The sequence below is a fragment of the Balaenoptera borealis genome (assembly GCF_965194805.1).
Source record: "Balaenoptera borealis genome assembly, chromosome: 1".
In the NCBI taxonomy this organism is placed as follows: Eukaryota; Metazoa; Chordata; class Mammalia; order Artiodactyla; family Balaenopteridae; genus Balaenoptera; species Balaenoptera borealis.
In genome coordinates this window covers 140,432,829-140,455,185 of record NC_138860.1, presented here as the reverse complement: position 1 = coordinate 140,455,185, position 22,357 = coordinate 140,432,829, and the positions used below count along the sequence as shown (strand labels likewise).

The window sequence follows — 22,357 nt, the reverse complement described above, 5'->3', positions numbered from 1 at the left end:
AAAAAGAAACGCATGGACATTTCTGGAAGGATACACAAGGAACTACTAATAGTGGTTAATCTAGGGAATAATGCTTCCACTAGGAACTTTATACCCTTCTGTGTGAGCTTGTATTGGTTTTATAATAATAAAAAAATGCAAAACCAAAACAAAAAACAAATAGTGTGGGAATTAGGGATTTAACCAAGATGAAGACAAAGGAAGATGTTCTTCTGGCAGGTATTCATCATTCATTCATTTAAAGAACATTTATTGACTATTCACTGTATTATAGGCTCTGATTATAAAAAATGAATACGATATGATGATATGATCCCTCACAAGTGCGTTGTCTAATGGGAGAGAGAGACACATAAGAAAAATTTTCAAATTGCTGAGGGAACCCAGAGAGGGCAATAACACATTCTGGTGGTAATATCTGGTTTGGCTTTGAGGGAGGGAAAAGGAGTTTTCCTAGTGAGTATACAAAGTTGAGAAGGCAAAATTAATATATGTTGAGAGAAATCAGAATCGTGTTTTTTTCTGGAATAGAAGGGGGATTGATTGGGACAGGAGCACAAGGGAACTTTCTGGGGTGATGGAAAGGTTCTGCGTCTTCGTAGGGGTCTGGGGTTGTGTAAGTACATGCAGTTGTCAAAACTGACCAAACTGTGCAATTAAGAGATATGCATTTCACTATAATGTAAGTATACTTTAATTAAAAAGGAAAAACATGGGGAAAAAAGGATGACTATATCAATGAATAAGTAGGTGCAGAGAGGAAAAGAGAGGGTGCCTATGTATCTAAAGAAGTGACATCCCTAGCAAGAAAAAGAGAAGAAAGACTGAATTGAGAGGGCAGAAGGGGCAGGAAGGCTCAGTTCTGGCTACATGATTATGAATGATGATCCCACCCAACTGAGGGCTTCAAACACATCTGATAGGAAAGCAGTCCACTGCCTACCTTCAAGGAGCCTCCATTCCAAAAGATGGGAGCCTTCCAGTAGAGGGAGGAGGGCCCTGCTCTGATTCAGGCCCCTGAAGACTTGGAACCAATCATTCCCAGGCCTTCACCTCTGCCCACACCTGTAGGAAATGCTCCATCGCAAGGTCTTGCTGACCTTGGAGTAATGGTGGGCATTACCTTCATGTGAGGGTGGCTTGTCCTTGAACAATTTCTCCAGTACATTAAGCACAGCATTCTTGACTCATGTCTCAGGTGTGTGCACACATCTTTTTGTTGCTACTCTTATTTCACGAGTGAGTTTCTATTATAGACCACAGCGTGAACAAAAACCCTCCTCTTTCACTTCTGAGCTATCCTGAACCCAGATTCCCTCTCTGGGCTTCAGTGGAGTCAAAGCAGAGTCTTCCAGTTTGATCTCTCCTGGTCCCTAGAGCATTTTTTTAAATACACTTTATTTTTTAGAACAGTTTTAGGTTTACAGAAAAGTTGTACAGAAAGTACAGAGTTTACATATTATTCCCCCTCCCCAAGTTTCTCTTATTATTAACATCTACCATTAATGTGGTATATTTGTTATAATGGAAGAACTAATATAGATGTATTATTACTAACTAAAGTTCACAGCTTACATTAGGATTTGCATTGTACCTTTTATGAGTTTTGACAAATGTGTAATGTCCTGTATACACCATTACAGTATCATACAGAATAGTTTCATTGCCCTAAAAATGTTCTGAACTCTGTCTGTTCATTCCTCCCCGTCTGCTCCTACCCCCAAATCCCTGGCAAACATTGATCATTTTACTGCTCCTGTAGTTTTGCCAGAGAGGGTTTTTAAGTTTTTAGAAAAATTGAGTCTTAGAAATCTTTTGCACACATTATCACAACATATAAGGTTTTAAATGCATCTATTTTCTATTTTTAGATTCTATTCTCAAATATTACAAAGGAAAGGGGAATATTTGCCCTATCCAGTTAATATAGTATGTAAACAGGTATTTATACGTTCATTCACTTATTCATTCAACAAATCAGCTAATGTTTATTGCACCTTTTTATCTGCCAGGCATTACAATACACCAAAGCCAGGCAAAGTAGTTCACTCTGCAGGAGACAGGCTACAGAGGGATAAGTAACTGCCTCATGTTAATAAGAATGACCCTTGTCATTTATTGAACACTTACTATTTGCCGCATGATGATAATGCTGCATTATTGCATGTAATGCTCACAACAAAAATGTTAGGAGGGAGGAATTATGATTATTCCCATTTCAGACCCAAGGAAACTGAGCGACTTGTCAAAAGTCCCACAGGTAATGAACAGTAGAGCTGAGACTTGGCCCTCCCTCGTATTCTGTCCAACTCCAAAGCCCACACTCCTAACCACTACTCCATACTTCTTGAGAGTGTGGCCATTCTGGGTTCAAATCCCTCTCTACTAGCTGTTGACCTTGAATAAACAATTTACTGTCTTAGAGTGTCAGCCTGGTCACCCATTTAGCGGGGTACCTCTTCTCTCATTTCTACCTGGAAAAATCATACTCTTCTTTCAAAGTGCAGCTCCTGGAGAAGCTTGGACTCCCCATTTCCATCTGCCTCCCAACAATGATGACTCCCCTCCCCACTCCCACCACTGGGCTTGTTTGCCTGAGTACACTCCCAGGCTCAGGGTGAACCACTTTGAATTCTGGATGTTCCTGTGTCTCTTATATAAAAAAAATCTATTGCTGTACTACCTAAAATTATCTCCCTGCAGGAGGTACACACACCATACTCAGGGAAACCTGGCTTTAGATGGACACCTTCCCAAAGGCTAGGACTTGATCTTACTCATCCTGTGTCCCCAGAACCTAGCACACAGTGACTGCTCAACACGTTTGTCAGATAAACGAAGCTGTGAGTAAATAAATGGAATTTTGGAGATGGTCTCTAGACTTCCATCGAAGCTTTCCTGACGTTTGTTGAACTGGTGGCTGTGGAAAGAGAGATCAGTAAGAAATTTTGAGTTTTAGTGAGATGGGTAGTGCAGAACCATGGTGTACTAATCACTGGGTGAGTCCTTGGGGAATAGCTACGTGGAAGGAGTGTGCAGGCAGGCCAGCCTCACCGTGTGGAACCCAAAGAGGATGCTGACAGTTGCCCACAGGGCATGAATTTGAGGGGCCTTGGGAAGGCCATCTGATCCCCACTGAGGGATCCAGTCCTTGATGGAAAGCACCATCCTCACCTTTTAAAGTGCAAATATTCCTAATTCCTTTAAAATAAACTGACCCATGGTTATCCCAAGGTCAGGTCCCTTTGTGGATAGAGTTGAGAGAATCTTACTAAACAAACTCAGCTTACTTCTGAATTTTGCTCAGGGCAGGCAAACAGAGGACAAGGAAGAGAACATTTATCAAGTATCAAGAACTGTGCCAGGCATTGTGGTGGGCTTTTTATGCCTTAAACAAACAAACAAACAAGGAAATTAAATGACTTGTCCAAGCTTGTTCCAGCCCTGAGTTGGTGGAGCCAGGATTTGAACACAAGGCTCATGTTCTTTCTACTGTACATCTGACCAGTTCTTTTATAATTGATAGAAGTAGAAACTTAACACCTGCCGCACCTACATTGGCAGAAAGTCCTGACCTTCATCAGGTCCTAAATGCCTCCCACTTACAAAGAGGTTGGTAGCTTGAGATAAAGAAGGTAGAAAACTTAACCCAGTGCCTGGCACACAGAAAGTGCTCAGTAAATGGTAGGATTATTAATAATCTCAGCCAGGTTATCAATGGCATAGGAATGGGATTTTGTCAGGTTGACAAACTGAGGCAATTATAGGGAAATCTCGGACCCAGATACTTAAGTATCATTTTCGTAGCCTTAAGTACCCTATTTTAAGGACATTAGCTATTACTCTCAGTAAAAGGGTGCCCCTGAAGGGTTTGAGCAGAATGGTAGAATACTTTGACTTATGTTTTAAAAGGATCACTCTTGGCTTCCGTGTTGAGACTCGGAGGAAGTGTAGACTCAGGAAGACCTAGCAGGTGCTGGTATAACAAGACAGACAAGAGATGACGGTGGCTCTAAGCAGCACGGTAGCAAAGGAAGTGTCAAGAAGTGGTCAAGTTAGGGTTATATTTTGTTGGTAAAGCCCGATGGATCTCCTGCTTCATGGAACAGGAATCTCTCTCTGTGAGATGTACAGGAAGCCTCCAAGGCTAAGGGCCTGAAAATGAAGTTACCATCAACTAACTTCCTTCCTTCAACGAATACATAGTGAAGGAGAGACATGGATATTCCTTTCTAAGCACCCAGAGATCCAAGGAGGCACTTGACAGAGTTACTGCCGGGAAAGCGCCGCCCTTGTGGCCTCACCCAATACAGAGGCATTTGCCTGAGAGCAGAACTCATGAAGGTTGGAGAGACGGGAGGAGGAGCAGGACAGCTCTAAACCAGTTTTTTTTTTTTCCTGGAGCTTTGGCTACTCTCTTGCCTTTCCTCTTCATGTTTATCTGTCCTGGCCTGGGGCGAGCTCCCACCCTCACCCCCAGGGTATAGGGAACACCCCTCTCCCCGGGCCTGATCGTTATGCATGTATATTTAGGAAATATTTTCTCAGTAACAGCCTCACTTGAAGACAGCTTCGATGGTCCAGACACTTGGGAAGCAATGCGCATTTCCTGAGGGCTGCAGGCATTTTCTTTCCTAACTATTTCCAGCTGCTTCCTTCCAGATGAATCTAGTGAACATATTCAGGCTCACACGGAGGAGGAAGCTTTCTGAGGAAAGGGAAGGCAGCCTGCAAACTCCAGCTGCTGCACTGTTTGCGGCAACTCTATTTTTAATATACATTGCTGACCCTAATGATAGTCTATTGAGATGAGGGGGAGAAATGTCTGATCAAGTGGAGATTAATTTTTGACTGTGTCGCCCAGAATGCATGAAAATGCACTCCTTTTTTCTATTTAGACTCCCAGGATGCTTTGATTGATTGACTAGTTTACAAATGAAGGTGATAAAATTAGGTTGAAGACCACATACATTTCTTAAAATGAGGCTGGCTGGTGGTGGAGACAATGAGGTTTGGACAGATTATATTGCTGGTTTAGGCAATCTTCTAAGCATGTCAAGATTTATAGACCTGTACTGTAATGTTACAATTGCAGCTCACTGATATAGGTTTCTTTTCAAATTCTTTCGCATTTTATTTGAAAAAGGCCATTAGAGAGTTATAGACTATTGAAAAAGCTTTTTCTTTGCTAACCCTTAATAAACTCTTCCAAACCAGGACTACTGCATTTTTATATTAAATTTGGACCAAAATCTATAAAATATGCTATCCCAGGTTGGATAATTTGATTATTATTATCTAAATGGAGTTATGGTTCATCTTGGGTTTGCAGTAATGTACATAGTAAATAAAATGTAAGTTGAGATTTGTATAAGATCATAGGACACTGAGTTTTCTTTTCTGTTGTTTTGTTTTTCCTGTGAGCCCTTCTTTGGGGAATCTCAGCCAATTTTCTCTGAGATGAGAAATTAAAAGGAAAAAAAGGAGGTCCCAATGGTGAAATTAATGCTGCGTTGTACTAAAAACAAATTGCTCTTAATATTTACTTGTTCTCATCATAATAGAGGCAAGCTACAAATGTCTTAGGAGTTACCCGACTAATAAGATTTACCAAGGGGACCAAAACGCATGAGAAAATACTCAGCAGAATTAGAAACAATTATTCCATTGTAAGTTATGATGTGAGAAATAATAGATGAGATTCTGAAGTTATTTATGAATTAGTCAATTCTGTTTCATACATTTTTGCCATCAGAATAACTTATGAAATCATTTTCCAGGCCCATAGCATTTTATGAGAGTTCTATACTCAGTTAAAGATTTTCTTCTAGGGCTTTCTGCAGTTACTCTGAAATCTTTGGTGATGCCCAGATTTTGACCTAAGTTTTCCACTCTAAGGGCAGCCGCTGGCAGTGCCAGAGACTTCCTGAGGTCTCCATGCTGGAGTGCACAGCATATGGAGAGCTGCTACGGATTTTATCATTTTAGCAGGAGGGACTCAAAGTGGGTTGAGAGTGTCAAATAAGGTGATGTGGATGAGGCGCTCAGCCTCTCGGTAAATGGTCGGAGATTTCGACAAATTAATTGTCATTACTAATACTATTTCTGCTACACCTTTTGTTTCCAGGGAGCAGGATAAACACAGTGCAAGTCCAAAAGTTTAGCTTAGATTGCTGCTAACATGCTATATGACCTTGAGCTAATCCCTTATCGTCTCTGTTCCTCTGTCCTTAGGATGTCCAACTACTTTCAGGGGCAGTTTTTTTGGGGGGTCAAATGAAGTGACAGCCATGAAAGCTCTTTTAGAAGTACAGAATGCTGTAGGAACAACAGTAATTATTTTTGATCATTCCCAGGTACCTGCTCTCTGGCTTTTTTAAAGGTGGAAAGTGGACCATTGTAAGCATAGGAGAACTTCTCTAACTGCTGGGGGCAGTTTACAAGGGGGTTGCCAGTGTGAGGGAAAGGATTTAAGGGGGCTTGGGGTCAAGTGGTTTGAAGAACCCAGCAGAGCACCAGGCTGCTGCCACTGATTTAGTTTAGAAGTGGATGAACTTTGAAATGCAGAACATCATTTCTGCAGAAGGTCGTCATATCTCTTGATGATTTACACGGAGAAGGTTGAGACTGTGCTGGGTTCATTTTAGATCCTCCAGTGCCAAGAGAAAATATGCTGATGGAAGAGATAGTGCCTGGGTAGCTGGTAAAGGCTCCGACTGCCAGAAGAAATGGCAGAAACGGACCTAGTCGATTTCAGTGACGATGATGATAGAATCCACCAACCTTCTCCGCCCTGTCTGGGAGACTTTGCAGTTTGGAATTTTGTACACAAGATTGCTTCAACTGACTTTTTACCCTCATGCTGCCAAGCACTTCTCAGTACTGTTGGTTCAGGCTGCATCTGGGGGACAGGATGTAGCTTCCCCTTAAGAAGAAGTCCTGTATATCATCCCTCACCCTAGAGACCCCACACAGAGCCCCACCTGGTTTTAAGAAGTGGTCTGCAGTCAAATTTCAGGGAAAAAAATTGAAAAGCTGACTGTAGGATACTACTTCTCAAATATACCCATATATTAATATTTTAAGTGTTCAAAGGCAATGTCCATTTTCTCAGAGACATTCTGTTATTTAATTAAATAGGTCATTCGTGTATAAGAGCATACTTTTTTCTTTTTAACCCATGGATCTTAATGAAGTGTTTTTTCATTTCGATTGAAAAAAAAGATGTAGATTGTATATATTTTCATTTTCCATGAACTGACTCTTATGGAAAAAAGATTGCCGATTATTGCGGCGTGGACAAAGTAGAATCCCAGCTGGTAGAGCCTGGCTGACTCAGGAAAACCATATTGAATGGGAGGGGACTAAGTCCAGGCATCCAGTGGCAGCAAACCTGATGGACCGAAGGTTCTGGAAATGTGGGTGGAGTAGAGGCAGGGGCTCATCTGCACCAGTGGGGTCCTCCCACCGATTGTCCTATGGGGCAGTTAACGAGGAGGCTGCCATGTTCCTCATGGTGGAAGAAAGTGAGTGTTTCCTTCCTTCCCATCACCCTTCCAATGCACTGCAGCATACACAGTGACGACATCGGTTGCAGTGACAAGAGACAGTACATAACACTCTGGCGTGACGTCATCAGCCTGTTGATAATCTTTCTAAATGTTTGCCAGCAAGATGTGAAATCTTAGCAACAGAGGTATTTAAAGGTTTGGATAAGTTTGAAACACAGCGATTTTTCAATCTTATAAGCCAACCAGTCCGGGAGCCTGTTAGTCTACAAGTGTCTGCCATCTTTCTCAGGGTGTCAGAGAAAATGGAGTGACGGATCACTTTTTGGTGTCACTGCTCGAGTCCTGTGACAATCAGTGAAATGATTGTGTCTGCCTCTACACATATCTGTAATTGATTGCCTAAACCCTACGACTCTCTTTCCCAGTTGATGTGATGGAACATTGGAGCGAAATCACTCTCGATGAGGAGGAGCCAGGTCCATTTGTTATTTACTTCCCTGCCTCTTCCTTCTCCCTATCCAGTGCCAATTGTCCCCCAAGAGCACATTATGGTAATCAGCCAGAATGTATGTATAGGAATCAATCAAGGTGAGAGCCGCCGCAAGAGTTATGACATTACAAAGTCTGTTTGTAACTTTTGATTTATGGAAGATTTTCCATTTTATAAATTGGGAGTGAGGCATGTTGGGATGGCTTAACCCTTGAATTCCCCTACAAAGAAAATGCATTAAGCATTAAAGCAAATAAATGATAAGGCATTTTAATTATCTAGTGCCCATAGATAATTGGAGTTCTTGCCTGTTTGGCTTGTGACTTTAGGTAAATGCTCCAGCTCTCTGAACACATTCGCTATCCTTACTACAAAATAAAACTTGCTCAGTTTCTGGAGAGTAAAGACACGCAATACATTTCCATTAAGGACCAATATTGGCACGCAATGCTTTCTTCCGCCACGAGCTTGAGAAGCAGCCATGCCATAGAAGCATTCCCAGGGAGCTTCCTGTTCTGACTGTCACTCTCAACAAGGGTGACTCAGGGCAAGGACTTCACAGACACCAACTCTCAGGCCCACGGGATCCTTGGTATAACACTCTCATTCTGTGCCTTACAGAATTGCTGAAGGCCAGGGCAAAGCCAGACTCAAGCCATTTTCCCAAGTGGACAAAGCAATACCTAGTGTTTTGTTATTAACAGCTGTGCTTTTTGAGGCTTGGCACCTGTCACAACCGTGGCTTTAAAGGAGGCAGGAAACAAAGCACTATCGTCAGCTGGTCATATTAAAATTGAGACCTTTTATGTTCATCTAGTGCATCGGTCATTACAACCATCTCAGAAAGTATGCTGAGTTGGTACTGACAGTCCCATTTTTCAGATGTGGAAGCAGAGCCAAAAATATGAAATATTTTGCTTAAGAACATACCCTGGTGAGCGAGAGCTCAGGATTAGGGGACAGGCCTCCTGACTTCCTGGTCCGGTACTTTTTCAATGAACTGAATTTAATTTGTATTCGGGCCCCCGCACATGCAGGACAAAGTGCTCCGTCCTTGTCCCAATTTCTGGAGGCAACCATCCCTCAGCTCATCCAGGGCCACCCAGCCGTGTGTTTCAGGTCTTATCACTCTCACTCAGTAGCTCGCTGTCCCCCTTCAGAGAACCAGTCTCTGCATCCCTGTGGCCCTGTGGTAAGTCTGCCCCAGCACATCCACTGCTGGTGTGTAAGACACAGTTTCCCCGCTGGAGAATGAGCTCAGGGAAGAAAAATATTTGTCCTGTTCCAAGGTCACTGGGAGGCCCTTCCTTCAATCTGCTTTTTGCTTGGCAATCTTGCCACATTATCTTGTGTTGAACTAAAGTTCTGTTTCTTTTTCTATTAGCACCGTGGACCTATTCTGCTTAAGCTCCCTTTTTGTTCCTAATGTGAATCTTAAAGCTAATAAGAATGCAGATCCCAGCAGACCCACTATCTCTCTTATAATCCATTAGGAACGTAAGATCGCTGCCTCTGGAAAACTTAAAAAGCCATTTAAAAACAAAAAGATGAATAAATGAAAATGTTATGAACCTGGAAATGTTAATTAAGCCATTCTCAAGGAACAGGCTTCCCAGCCCAGATTAAAACACCCCATCACTTTTAAGTAGTTAACACCTTTCTCCTTGAAATAAGTCCAAATTAAGGACAAAATCATTATAAAAAGAAATAGTAAAGAGACCAGAAAACGGTGTTGAGAATTTGGCTATCGACTGACATACTTAAGTTAGAGCAAACCACGAAGGCCAAAGCCATAAAGTGAAGTCTATTTCCAGACATACTGTAGTTCTTGCCAAGCAGTTGTCTGGGTACCTTGATGTAGAGTCAGAGGATGTAGAAGCTCACAGATCATTCCGTTGAATCTTTCCACTTTTTTAGATTAAGGAACTGAGATCCAGAGAGGGTGAGACATTTTCTTAAAATCATTTAATAGAGTTGAGGCTAGAACCTAAAACTTAGGCTCACAATCTAGTGTTCTTTGCCCTGCATACACCGCTGAGCAAAATTATTTCAAAATAATAATAATAATAATAGTAGCAAACATAATAACTTTTTTAAAGGTACTGAATCTATACCATGGTATCTAGAAGATGTGTCTCCCAGACTGTTTTCTTTCCTGGGAAAGAAATAGAGCAGAGCCTTGCATGTCAAGACATTATTCAGCTAGCAATCTTGGCCCTCAGAAACACAGACACAAACTGTAAGGCAGAGGAAGAAAGGCTGAGTCCCCAAAGTAGCTGTAACAAAGCCCGTGCACTAAATGTCATTCACTCGGCCCCATGGAGGGCATCTTCAGGCTCTATGCAGTATTATTTATTCCATTTGACATATAATTCCAAGCAGATTTGAAGCAGAAAGTTAGTTGGTAGCAGCCTGACAGCAAGAAGAGGCAGCTAGGCAGCTGTCATTTCTTACTGATGGCCATTAGAATTGGCAGCTGGGAGCCCAATACTGAGGGAGCAGATGGAGAAACTATGAAAGTAGAAATAAGGAATAAAAGTACAGTAATATGGGGCCATTTCCTTTAGGGGCAAAAAGCTCTACAAAAGTATCTTCTAAGGGCGCCTTTGTCCTACATCAAAGTACAACAGAAATAACTAACAATGATAACTTTGTTTTGTTGAGCACCTATTATGTGTGAGGGATGGTGCTAGGTATTTTCATGAATCATTTCTAAGCTTTGCAACCCTGCAAGGGAGGTGATATCATCCCTGTTTTATTGATAAGGAGACTGAAGTTCAAAAAAAGTCAAGAATCATGCCCAGGATCACAAGAACTAAAATAAAAGGCAAAGTGAGGATCTGAACATGAGCGGTGAGACTCCAAAATCGATGTTCTTTCCGTTGTGTTCTGTGACTCGAATTCACCATCAAGACCTGGAGCAAGAAAAGAAGGTGAAACATCATACATGATTTTCTCTATAAAAGAGAATAAGGAGAATGAAATACAGTCTAGAATCTGCCACTACATATGTTTTCTGCATAGAATATATGAAAGGCACAATCGTCTCTCAATTAATTGACATCACTGACAAAGGATGAACAGACACAACTTCTGCAGAAAATTTGAGCTTTCCTTTAGAGTTCTAACACTTAAAAATGCTAATGCCTGTAGTGAAGTCCTTCTAGAATGTATATACTTCTCTGTTCTAGCATAGGGTAGAAACCTCACACATGGGCCCAGCCCTCAGGAGCACACAGACTGGTTTGGGATACAGACCTGTAAACAATTCATTTGTAAGAAGATGTAAACTAAGTCCTGTGGGAGCTGAGAGGAGGAATTAACTTTGCCTGGCAGATGACATAAGTTAAAAAAAATCCCAACTTTAATGTAGTCCCTGGCAATAAAACATTTAAAATATTCAGTTTTTATTTTCCAACTGAAAAATAGGCACCTGTCAAAAGTCACTGCAAAACAGTAACCACTATAAGTGAGCGATGCCTATAGTGCTTCAGTGTGAGCTTGTGTGGTCCTGTAATGATTCATCTTTTGGATTCCTGGAGGTGTATGGAATGTGGGCTCTCTTCCTCTAAAAAAATAAGAAGCTGATTTGCTAGGCTAAATATGCTTTTTAAAAAATATATATATGTACTTTTTTTTTTTTGGCCATGTGGCATGTGGAATCTTAGTTCCCCAACCAGGGACTGAACCCACACCCCTACAGTGGAAGTGCTGAGTCTTAACCACTGGACCACCAGGGAAGTCCCTGCTAGGCTTCATATGGACTTGATATTTTTCTGTCATGTATGTACATCTTCCTGGATCTTTATAACAACATTGTGAGTAAAATTATTACTGTTTTTCCTTTGCTGTGGAAAAATGAGGTCCAAGGTAACACAGCTGGCCAGTATCCAAGTGAGAACTGGAATTCAGGTCTCTTGACTATGGGTGCACTCTCTTTCTAGGGTAGGATGCTGTCTCCTATATAACTTGTTCTGGTTTAAATGTCTGTGTATTCTTTCCTGCACCTACTCGAAGTAGGATGCAATTTCTGTACTTGCATTTGTACACCACGGTGCATCTCAAGGTTAGGCTAGCATGCCGTTGTTCAGTTACATTCTACCGGCACTTCCGAAGACCTTCTCATTCATTCATTCATTCAATTAAATAGTTTTGAGCATCTAATCCATGCCAGGCAGTAGATAGTTTCGAGACACTGTGAAGAGTACTCTGCCCTCAAAAAACTAAAACAGCAACAACAACAAACAGCTTATATTTCAAGAGGAATTCCAGACACATATAACTAAATGTGTATAAAAGGCAGGCTGTGGTAAAAGTCAGCTCTATCAGAGGAGCAAGCAAAATATTAAAGAAGCACAAAGGAGAGATTGATACTGACGGGCGAGGCAACAAGATGATGAGGGAATATCTCGAAACACGTCCTGGAGGGCATGACATTTCAGTTAGACCTTCACAACTGAGCACTATATTTTGTATTGTTCTGGATTAGTCAGCTATTGCTATGATAATGTGGTAAAACAAACAACCCCCAAATATCAGTGGCTTATAATAGCAAATGTGTATTTCTTGCTTATGTGTCCCTGGGGAAGGTCCTTATAGGTCTGTGGGTCCCTGGGGAGGCTCTGCCTTGAGCTACAGTTGGGGTTCAGGTAGCTCCATGTGTCTCTCATTTTGGGACCCAGGCTGAAGGAGCAACAGCTACCTGTTGAAGGCATCCTCTTCTAATGGTGTAGGGCAGCGGCACAAGAGAGGATACCCAGTTCTTAATGGGAGAAACATGCGATGCCTCTTTAGTCTCTGCTTGGAACTGGAACACTGTCAACCGTCACTTCTACCCACATCCCATTATTCAAAGCAAGTCATGAGGCTAAGCTCAAGGTCAACAAATGGAATAGGGAATATACTTTAGTCCCAGGGAAGTCAGGGAAATGGCAATGAGGGAAGGAAGTGTTGTAAATAAATAATGCAACCTACCCCATGTTCTTCCTGTTTCTTGGGCTTTATCTACTCAATATGAATGTATGGTCCTTGAAGGGAAATAAAGCCCTTCTTTCTACTGAGCTCTCCTCCATTCCCAGGGGAATGCTGGCTGTGTGGGAAGAGGGATGAGGAAGGCAGAGTAGGACAGTAGCATTTTGTGACACCACAGTGACTCTGACCTGCACGATAGTTACCCCAACAAGGAGGAGCTTTGTTCATCTCTTTCACTGTGGACACTCCAGTGCCTGGCATGGAGAAAGTGCTTGAAAAATGATTGTTAAATGAATGAATCAATGAAAAAACAAAACTACCATGTTTACTGCTTTGATCACCCATATCCTAGACTGTGGTTCCATTTTATTGATGGCTGGTACATATAAGGCCTCAATAAATACTGATATATTTATATGACATAATACTCTGCAGTCGTTGAAAGTGATGTGGTAGAAGAATATTTAATGACTCTCTGTTTGGGTAAAATATGTCTCCTATATGTTTGAGTGATTTTAATTTTCTTTTTTTGCTCAGTTTTACTTTTCTAAAGTTTCTATAGTAAACATACATTTATTTTACATAAAATATAGAGTTATTTTTAAAATAAGATTAACATACAGTATCACATATGAACAACATATTCTAATTTTAGATGCAGTCTGGAAGAGCACCATTCCTTGGGATGTAGCATTTGTACTTTTGCCCTTTATGGCTAGATGCTCTGAAAAGTGGGTCCAGGGATAGGAGTCAGTCAATTGAGCTTTGACCTGAGTGTGTGTTCATATAGAAGGAATGTGAAAATTAGCCCCCAAATGAAAGTCACTTTAGGCTTTTTAGAAAACATTTAGCAGTTGGCTGTTTGCTATCGTATTGATACAACTTGGGAGTGGGGAGGCCTGGGCTAGGCTCTCCCACCAACCAATTGCTGGACAATCGGACAAATCACCCAACTGTTTGAAACAAACTAAGTTTTCCCAGAGGGAGAATGAAGTTGATTCCTGCCATGCATTAGTTTAGGCAGGAATAGACCTAATAGTTTAGGTACCAATGGACCCTGATTTAATGATGATGTTTTCATGAAGTAACAGAGTAGAAAAAGCTATAAATTTTACTCTTTAACCGATAGGACTGCCTTCTCTCTAAATTAAAAACAGTATGTTCATGTTGAGGATTAGTATTACTCATTCATCACTAATTAAATGCCGTATTAGTTGGGATAATGCTAGCTACTATAACAAATACACTCCAAATGTGTAATGACTGAAAAAGAACCTAAATTCATGCAGTAGTCCAAAGTATTTCTTGTATTTCTTGTCAACAGGCAGCTCTCTTCCATGGAGTAATTTAGGGATGCAAACTTCTTCCATTTTGTGGCTTCGCTCTCCTCTAGAGCGTTGTTGTTATCTGCATCTATTGGTAGAAGGGAAAAGAGAGTAAGGATGAGGACATCACTCATTTATTATAAACCTTGTCCAGAAGTAGCACCTGTCACTTCTGCTCACATCCCACTGGCTACAACTGAGTCACATGGCTATACCTAATTATAGGTGAGGCTGGGAAATGCAGAGAGTTCTGTGTCCAGGAAGAAGAGGAAGGAGATTGAGGAAAACAATTTGCAGTCTCTCCCACAAAAGCCTAGTATATGGCAGGCTCAGTGCTAGTCAATAAGGATGCTAAGATGAGTAAAACACTTTGCCTGCCCTAGAGGAGGTCCTCGTCTAGTGGGTGAGACTACGCTATATTGACAGATAATTATAGTGTCGAGTAGAATGTGCTATCACAAGGCAATAAAGGTGAGCCATTGAGAACATTGTGCATGTGTATGGGGAGTAACTAACTCTGCCTGTAACGAAAGGAGGTCATGAAAAGCCCTGATTATGTCAGTTCCATGAATGTTTATTGAGCAACTACTAAGAGCCAGGCACCTATTCTGTGCAGGTTGCTGGAGATACAGATCTAATTCTAGCCCTCAGGGGAGATGAATATATAAGCAGACAGATTCAAATGGATAATTGCTCAGATAACTGGGAAATGGGACAACTATAATGTGCATGCTATTTGGGTTAGATGCTCTGGATTTGAGTCAGGCATACTTAGGTTTGAATTCCATCTTTAACACTATTAAAGTCACTGTGTGACTCTGGGCAAGTTTTCCAACCTCTCTGAGCCTTTGTTCTCATTTTAAAACAAAATAACAACTCCTGGTATGACAGTATATGGTCTCAGGAGCCAGAGCACCTCTTCTATGTACTAACTTTGGGATCTTGGGAAATTCATCAAACCATTCTGGGCTTTAGTATCCTCATCTTCAAAATGGGGTTGTCAATAGTACCAAATACAGGTGGTAGGTATATGTGAATTCAGAGAACAATTGTTCTCTGAACCATGCCTGGTACATAAAAACTGCTCAGTAAGTGTTAGGTCTCATCACTACTACCTTACAGTTTGATATGGACATTAAATGAGATAATGTCTGTGCCTGGCAAACATTCAATCAATGGTAACAATTATTATTATAAAGTGAGAAGCTGAAGGTAGGATGATCAGAGTGTCCTAAAAAGAAGCTGCTGAGAAACCAGATAGAACAGAATGACTGAGGCAAAGATCCCGGACCCACAAGTTTATTCTTCACTCATCCTAAGACAGAATCAATGAAGGCTTGTGATGCTTGGAAGGATAGTGCTTCCAGTTTCAGGTCGAAGGCTGTTAATTTCCTTATTTGCTTCCTCTGCTTCTTCCATTGGTGAGGGCTTTGAGAATATGCCGTAAACTTTAGGTGAAGGCAGGCAGGCATAAATTATTTTCTCTAAGAATACAGGAGGAAGGTCTCCCTAAACACAGCATTCATTGGTTAGAGTTTCCAGAACCTTCCAAAATTCTGTCTCCTTTTACAGCATCCTGCAAGTCCAAAGTAATGAAATAAAGGCACGGTAATAGGTAAACACAATTACAGCACCCAGATAGCTCCTTGGCAGGCAGGGGGTGTTTGAGAGCATTGACTGTGGTCTCATTTTCCATAATCAAGCCCAGCCCTGCTGTGATCACTATAGTATTATGACCTATGGGGCAAAGATGGTACCATACGCGATATTTCATTTTTGGGTAGCTGGGGGTAGTAATGAACCAGTTGCAGTCAAGTGAATTAATCTCCCCAGCTATTCAAAGACGAAACTTCATGTACAGCAATTTGTTCTTCATTGCTTTCCCCCCGACTGTGGCCTTTTCAAATGACTCTTCCTACAGAAAAATGGAGAGAACGAAAAAGAAAACTCAATAAAAAAATTTTTAACCTTGGCTAAATGTTGATATCTTTTCTGATTGTCGATAATAATAGCAAATACATCCCATAGATACACAGCTTAGAGTTCACGTTGTGGTTCTATTAGCCTCATACTGGCTGATTATGAATCTTAAAAGATGAAATAAATATGCAAAGAGCTGCTATAGCATAGATTCCAGAGCCAATTTCATACTATTTAAATTATCAATAGGTATTTATCCAAACTTCAAGGAGCACCTTCATCAATCTCACTCAGGAGAATTACCCAATTATTGTGCATTTAAAGAAATAGAAGTTAATGATTAAAAACACATTATTGAAAATGAAAGGCTCTGGCATAGGTAGGTATAGACATATAACACAGCTGTTAATCCTCCATAAATTTGTTTTTAATAACACTGATGTTTTGGTTGCATATAATAACTATTTCATTAAATCTAAATTAAATGCATGGTTAGGCATATTTACAACATGTAAATGTAATGTGTTGCGAGCGTATTCCATTGTATGTTTCCACACAGTTCTAATAATTTTCCAAATTCAAATTGACTAGGTGTAGGGAAGTACCTGGTCATTTATATGATACCTTCTTTCTGATATCGTTAAGGGCTCCAGAAGTTTAATACCCCTGAGTTCTAAACACATCACTAGTCAGTGTGTGGGAAAGACAATGTGTTTATCTGCTGGAAAGAAATGATTATGGACCCAAATGAAAGGGGGAAAAATGCTTTTAAATAATAGTAAAATATGCGTTTTGCTTTTTTAAAAAATAAAACAAAGAATCGAATACTAGAAAAGGCTATCTTGAAATAACAATCAAGAGTGTGTTGTGCATGATTTTTCCTTTATGGAGAGCAGGAGACATTAATATATTTGCCTATGGCTTGTGCATTACTATTCCCAGCCATGCAGAAATGGAATGTGATTTACAGCAACACGTTCTTTGTTGCTGTTCCAACATACCTATTGTCTTCCCTGCATCCTGTCTGGCTGGCTGAGGAGAGAGGATGCTGCTGGACCACACTCAATCATAATGGGTGTCTACAAATAGAGTAGGTGTATGTGAACTGGGATTTTTCAGCTTTGTCTACCGAGCAAGCCAATCAGAGCACAGAAAGAACGATAGCTGAAGGTTTTACTGCTCTTTAAGTTTCCCCACTGATTCCCATTGTGACTGATTATACCACAGAAGTTACATAAAAATCACATTAAATGCCAACTAAATCAAGACTTTTCATATCTTTTTTTCAAAGCAATGAAATTCAGGACAAACACTGTACTATGCATGAAGATCACCACCTAGAGATCTAAACTCTTCATTCCAGATGTCGTATTTGAAAATGGAACTAGAGAAAAGTGTAGTTTATTCATTTTGTTATTTTCTGTGGTGCTTGCACTGCTGTTTTGAAAGCCCACCATAGGAGAGCTCAATTAAGAGGCTTCATAATTTTCACCAGTTAACTTTGATTAAATAGGATGTCTTGGAAGGGCATTCAGTAAATTTAGGCTATAAATTACCTGTAGTGAGTTTTCAACTCTCTGAAATTCTGGAATATTAGTTGCTTGGACAGGCCATTTCTTTCAGAAGGGTTGTACTTTACCAGCTGATTTGGAACGGTTGTACTTCATTTTATCAGAGCAAGAACAGAGACAAAAACTTCCTTCTACTGGTTGGAACAACAGGTATGTGGAAAAAGAAGATGTTATGCTCTCTACTGCCAACTGTACTAATAAAGTGTGAGATCAGAGGTTCCCTTTAACCAAATTCTTTTAACTTACTTATTGTTAGGTAGCTTTCCAGGTCACGATAATTGCCAAAAATTAGAAAAAGAATGACTAAATGAACACGTTCTCCCTGACGTGCTACTCCTTAGACAAGAACAAGATTCTCTACAAATAAGCAAGCTATTTCCCACTGAGCAAATGGGAGAACCAAGCCTGTTTCAGCTATGGTCAGTAAACTGAGGAGTTGAACACGTATGAGGCGATAGCTGTCAATTAGCTGATCACGTCACTCCTTCTTTCGTATTTTTAAGGGAGAGGCTGAAAATTTAATAAAATTTGCAAATTCTAGAGAGTATAGTGATGATCAGTTTTAGTTGCCTGCTGTATGACCTCAGGCAAGTTACACAGTCCTCTGAACCTCAGTTTTCCTTATCTGTGAAATGGGTATAATAACAGCACTCACCTCATTGAGTTTTTCTGTAGATTCAATGAGACAGTGCACTTAAGACACTTATATAGGGCCTGACATATGTAATACTCAATAATTGTTAGGGCTTAATATTATTAACATTTTTCTTGGGAGTATTTACATTGTTTAAAACATGTCTGTTTAATAAAAACAGCTTATAAGTTCTCCTTTTGACTTTTTAAAACTTTATCATCAATTAATTAATTCCATCCAAGCATCAATTTTGTAAGATAGGTGTAGAATTATTTTATCCTCCTCGTTTGCTGAGAAGGGTTAGATAAAGAGGAATTAAGCGGCTTGCCTAGGACAGCGCTAATGTAAGTCCTAGAGTCTATATTTTTGACTCATTTACTTCCATCACATGACTGGGGGTGGGTGAGGAAGACCCAGAACCCCCAGAATGCAAAATGTTTTCTCTGCAGTGCAGAACTGTTTGCAGATTCCAGTAAAGGGGTTATAAAGAGTGTGGTGAGGGGGGAAGTCTGTAGACCAGCAGAAGTGGCAGCATTTACATATGGATAGCCAACTTTTCCTTCCAAGAAAAAAAAAAATAGTGTCAGCAGCATTCACACTTCTGAATATATTAGGTTTGTAAATCCAGGGTGCAAATTGTTTGTAGAATCTCAAAGCCCTTATAATATTGTCATTCGTAATCAGCTCACTATGAAAACAGGTCTTCCAGAGGGCACCAAAATCATTTGAACTTGCAATCTGTAATAGATTTGAATATTCAGATAAGGTCAGCGGTCAGAGCAGAGGAGACAGTTTTGGTCAATAAACAGGTTTAGTGAGACAAAATCTTTTTGTCTACATGGGAATAGCTTGGAGAAATTGGTTCTCAAGGGGAAATCAAAAGATTAAATTCAGCTGTGTTGCCAATTTATTTGCAGGCCTAACAAGTGTGTGATGGAAATCTTTGGAGGGGGGAGGTGCCCGCCCCATGAGAAGCCCCTGTTGACAGCGCCAGAGGGGGCTTGCAGGCAGCTGTCCTGACCGCAGCTGAGACTGAGCTTGATAGAGGCCTACTGGGTGGGGAGAGAGAAAAGGCATCCCAGGACCAGGCCGAAGCTATCCTGGATTAAGCCAGCCCACAGGAGGGCAAAATATCTGGGTGGCCTTGTTTTACATTGTTCCAACCCCTGCATCCTCTCCCTGACCCTTAAAATTGCTCTCTCTGAATTGTGTTTTCGCATGAAGCCTTGGCCAACAAGCCATTAACAACTTCTCTCTGTGAAGACCCACAGGAGAAATTTCTCAGTACTAGGAAGACTTGGTTTCTCCTGAGTGCCTGGTTTACCTTAAGGATTCTATGAATCATATAATTCTATGTTTCTTACACTGTATTTTAGGGGTCTTCTAGTTTGCTTCAGGAGCTGCTATGAGGTTGGGAGTGAGAGGAAAGGAAGGAGAGGGAATGGGCTCTGAGGCCTGGATTCCAGCTTCTACCCAGAGAAGCTCTGCACTTATCTGTTTTCTGCATTTGTGATTTTATTTGAAGAAGGGACTTAGTAGCCAACATAAAGGTTTGGAAACCACTGACCTCTTGCTAATGCTTCTTGTGGCACTTGGAATGAATTCTAACCCAGAGCCTGAGGGATCTGCACTTGCCCATCTCTTTGCCTCATCATGTATAGTCACTAGTTCAGCTTTATCTACACTGATCTTCTTTCAGTCCCTGAAGTAACCCAAGGCCTTTCCAACTTCATGGCTGCTAATTGGAATCCTCCTTTCTCAACCCTTTGCCTGACTCTCTTCACTATGGAATCAGTTGGGTTTATGTTCAGCTACATAAAATAGTGAAACTCAAAGAACAGTGGGTTAGATAAGAAATATATCTCTCTTACGTAGAAGACAGGGATAGGGAGTCTAGGGTTCATCTCCAGAGTGTCATCTAGATTCCCGTGTTTCTTCTCTGCCATCCTCAGTACATGCCTTTCATCTTCAAGACCACGTCATGGTCCAAAATGGCCACCGGAGTTTCAGCCATCATAGACCATTAGTAGGAGGAAGTGGGGGACCACAAAAGGATGCTTCTCCCAGCTAAGGCACTGTCTTGAAGCCATTTCCAGAAGCCCACCTGGAATTTCAATTTACATTTTGTTGGCCAGAACTTAGTCATATGATCATCTTCAGCTTCAAGGGAGGCTGGAAAATGTAATGTTTTATTGGGGCAGCAATATGCCTAGCTAAAGATTGAAGTTCTATTATTAAGAAAGAATAGAAACCAGGGGGCAACTCAGGGAGAACTCAGGTTAAATTTCACTTTCCCCAATCTAAAGTTTGATCTTCCCTAATACTTGCTCTCTTAGAACACTATTGTTCCTTTATAAAGTTTTCATAATTTATAACTATATATCTAACTGTTCAAATTTGTCTATGTAACTGGATGGCAAGATCTCAAAGGGGAAAATTTGAGTCTCTTTTTATCCTATACTCTATAATCAATGTCCAACAAAATGCCTTTCATCTAATATGTGAAATAAATACTTATCATATAAAAGAATGAATGAATGAATGATATTTCCCTGATTGTATTGGTTGCTAGAAAGTTCAGAGCCAAATTTGTGGTTTAACTTCAATAAATAGAGGGCATTTAGGGCACTAAGTTCACTCTAGGATCTCATTTTTTACCCCTAATTTCGCTTTACTTTAATTTCCTAACTTCTTTAGTAAATTTGCTTACATTGTACAGATATTTTAGAGGCTTATCTTAATCCATTTGGAAATTAAGGGCAGGGCATAGCTAAATGAACACAGTAAAGGACAGATAAAATTTAAGTGTTCAACAGGACTGCTGTAAACAAAAGTTTTAAGTGTGGAAAAAAATCCAACAACAATAAAGATAATAGACATCTCTTTCAGCATATTGTTTGATGGTCCCAGTTCTGGGATGCATTAATGTTAGTAAAGAATAATTAACCATAAAACAGGATGTTGTTTGAAAGTCACTGCTAAGCAGCCGGAGTTCGGTTAAGATCACACTTAGGAAGCTAAGGATGATTAACCTTTGCCTAGGTTATAAAATGGCCCATTTGAGAACTGTTGCCACTGGATATATTACCTGGATATCAATTGGATTACTGAGTGAGAGGTTTTACATGATGTTTAGTATGATGATATATCTCTGGTTACAAACTGTTTATGACAAGTGGGAAAGCCAATAAAAGATAAATGAAGATTTAAATAGATTTTTCTTCTTTACATGAGTGAGGTTAATTTATGCATATATAACTCAATACCTGTATATTTAAAAGAGATGCTAGTTTATTATTTGTTAATGAATGAAGAGAGACGGCTGTTGAATATGTAAGTAAAATTGTAATGCTGACATTGGAGCTCCTGTTTAAAGGGGATTTTCAGTTCACTGAGATTTTTCATTGGAATTTTTATTTGGTGCAAACTTTGCCAACTGAACCTTAGTTTAATTTGGCAATGTTACAGATCAAGAGAGAAGTCACTCTCATGAACTTTCAATAAATTAAATTGCAAATACACTGTGTTTCCTTAGAATTACAACTTTTCTTTGATTTGTCATCAAGTGCACATCCTGGGGCAATCATTTTTCTTTAGATTTTTTTTTCGTACTTAAAAGTAAGCTGGGGCTTCCCTGGTGGCGCAGTGGTTGAGAATCTGCCTGCTAATGCAGGGGACACGGGTTCGAGCCCTGGTCTGGGAAGATCCCACATGCCACGGAGCGGCTGGGCCCGTGAGCCACAACTACTGAGCCTGCGCGTCTGGAGCCTGTGCCCCGCAACGGGAGGGGCCGCGATAGTGAAAGGCCCGCGCACCGCGATGAAGAGCGGTCCCCGCACCGCGATGAAGAGTGGCCCCCACTTGCCGCAACTAGAGAAAGCCCTCGCGCGAACCGAAGACCCAGCACAGCCAAAAATAAATAAATAAATAAAAAT

The 22,357-nt window shown here is 40.6% G+C and overlaps 1 long non-coding RNA gene across 1 annotated transcript in view; it reads left to right on the top strand.

The window, feature by feature from the left end:
• Window positions 1-22,357, top strand: part of LOC309613502 — a 51,251-nt gene extending 28,894 nt beyond the window's left edge. Inside the window, exon 2 of the long non-coding RNA XR_014235763.1 lies at window positions 1-22,357. This exon is cut by the window's left edge and continues 11,879 nt beyond it. This is a non-coding gene — a long non-coding RNA (uncharacterized lncRNA).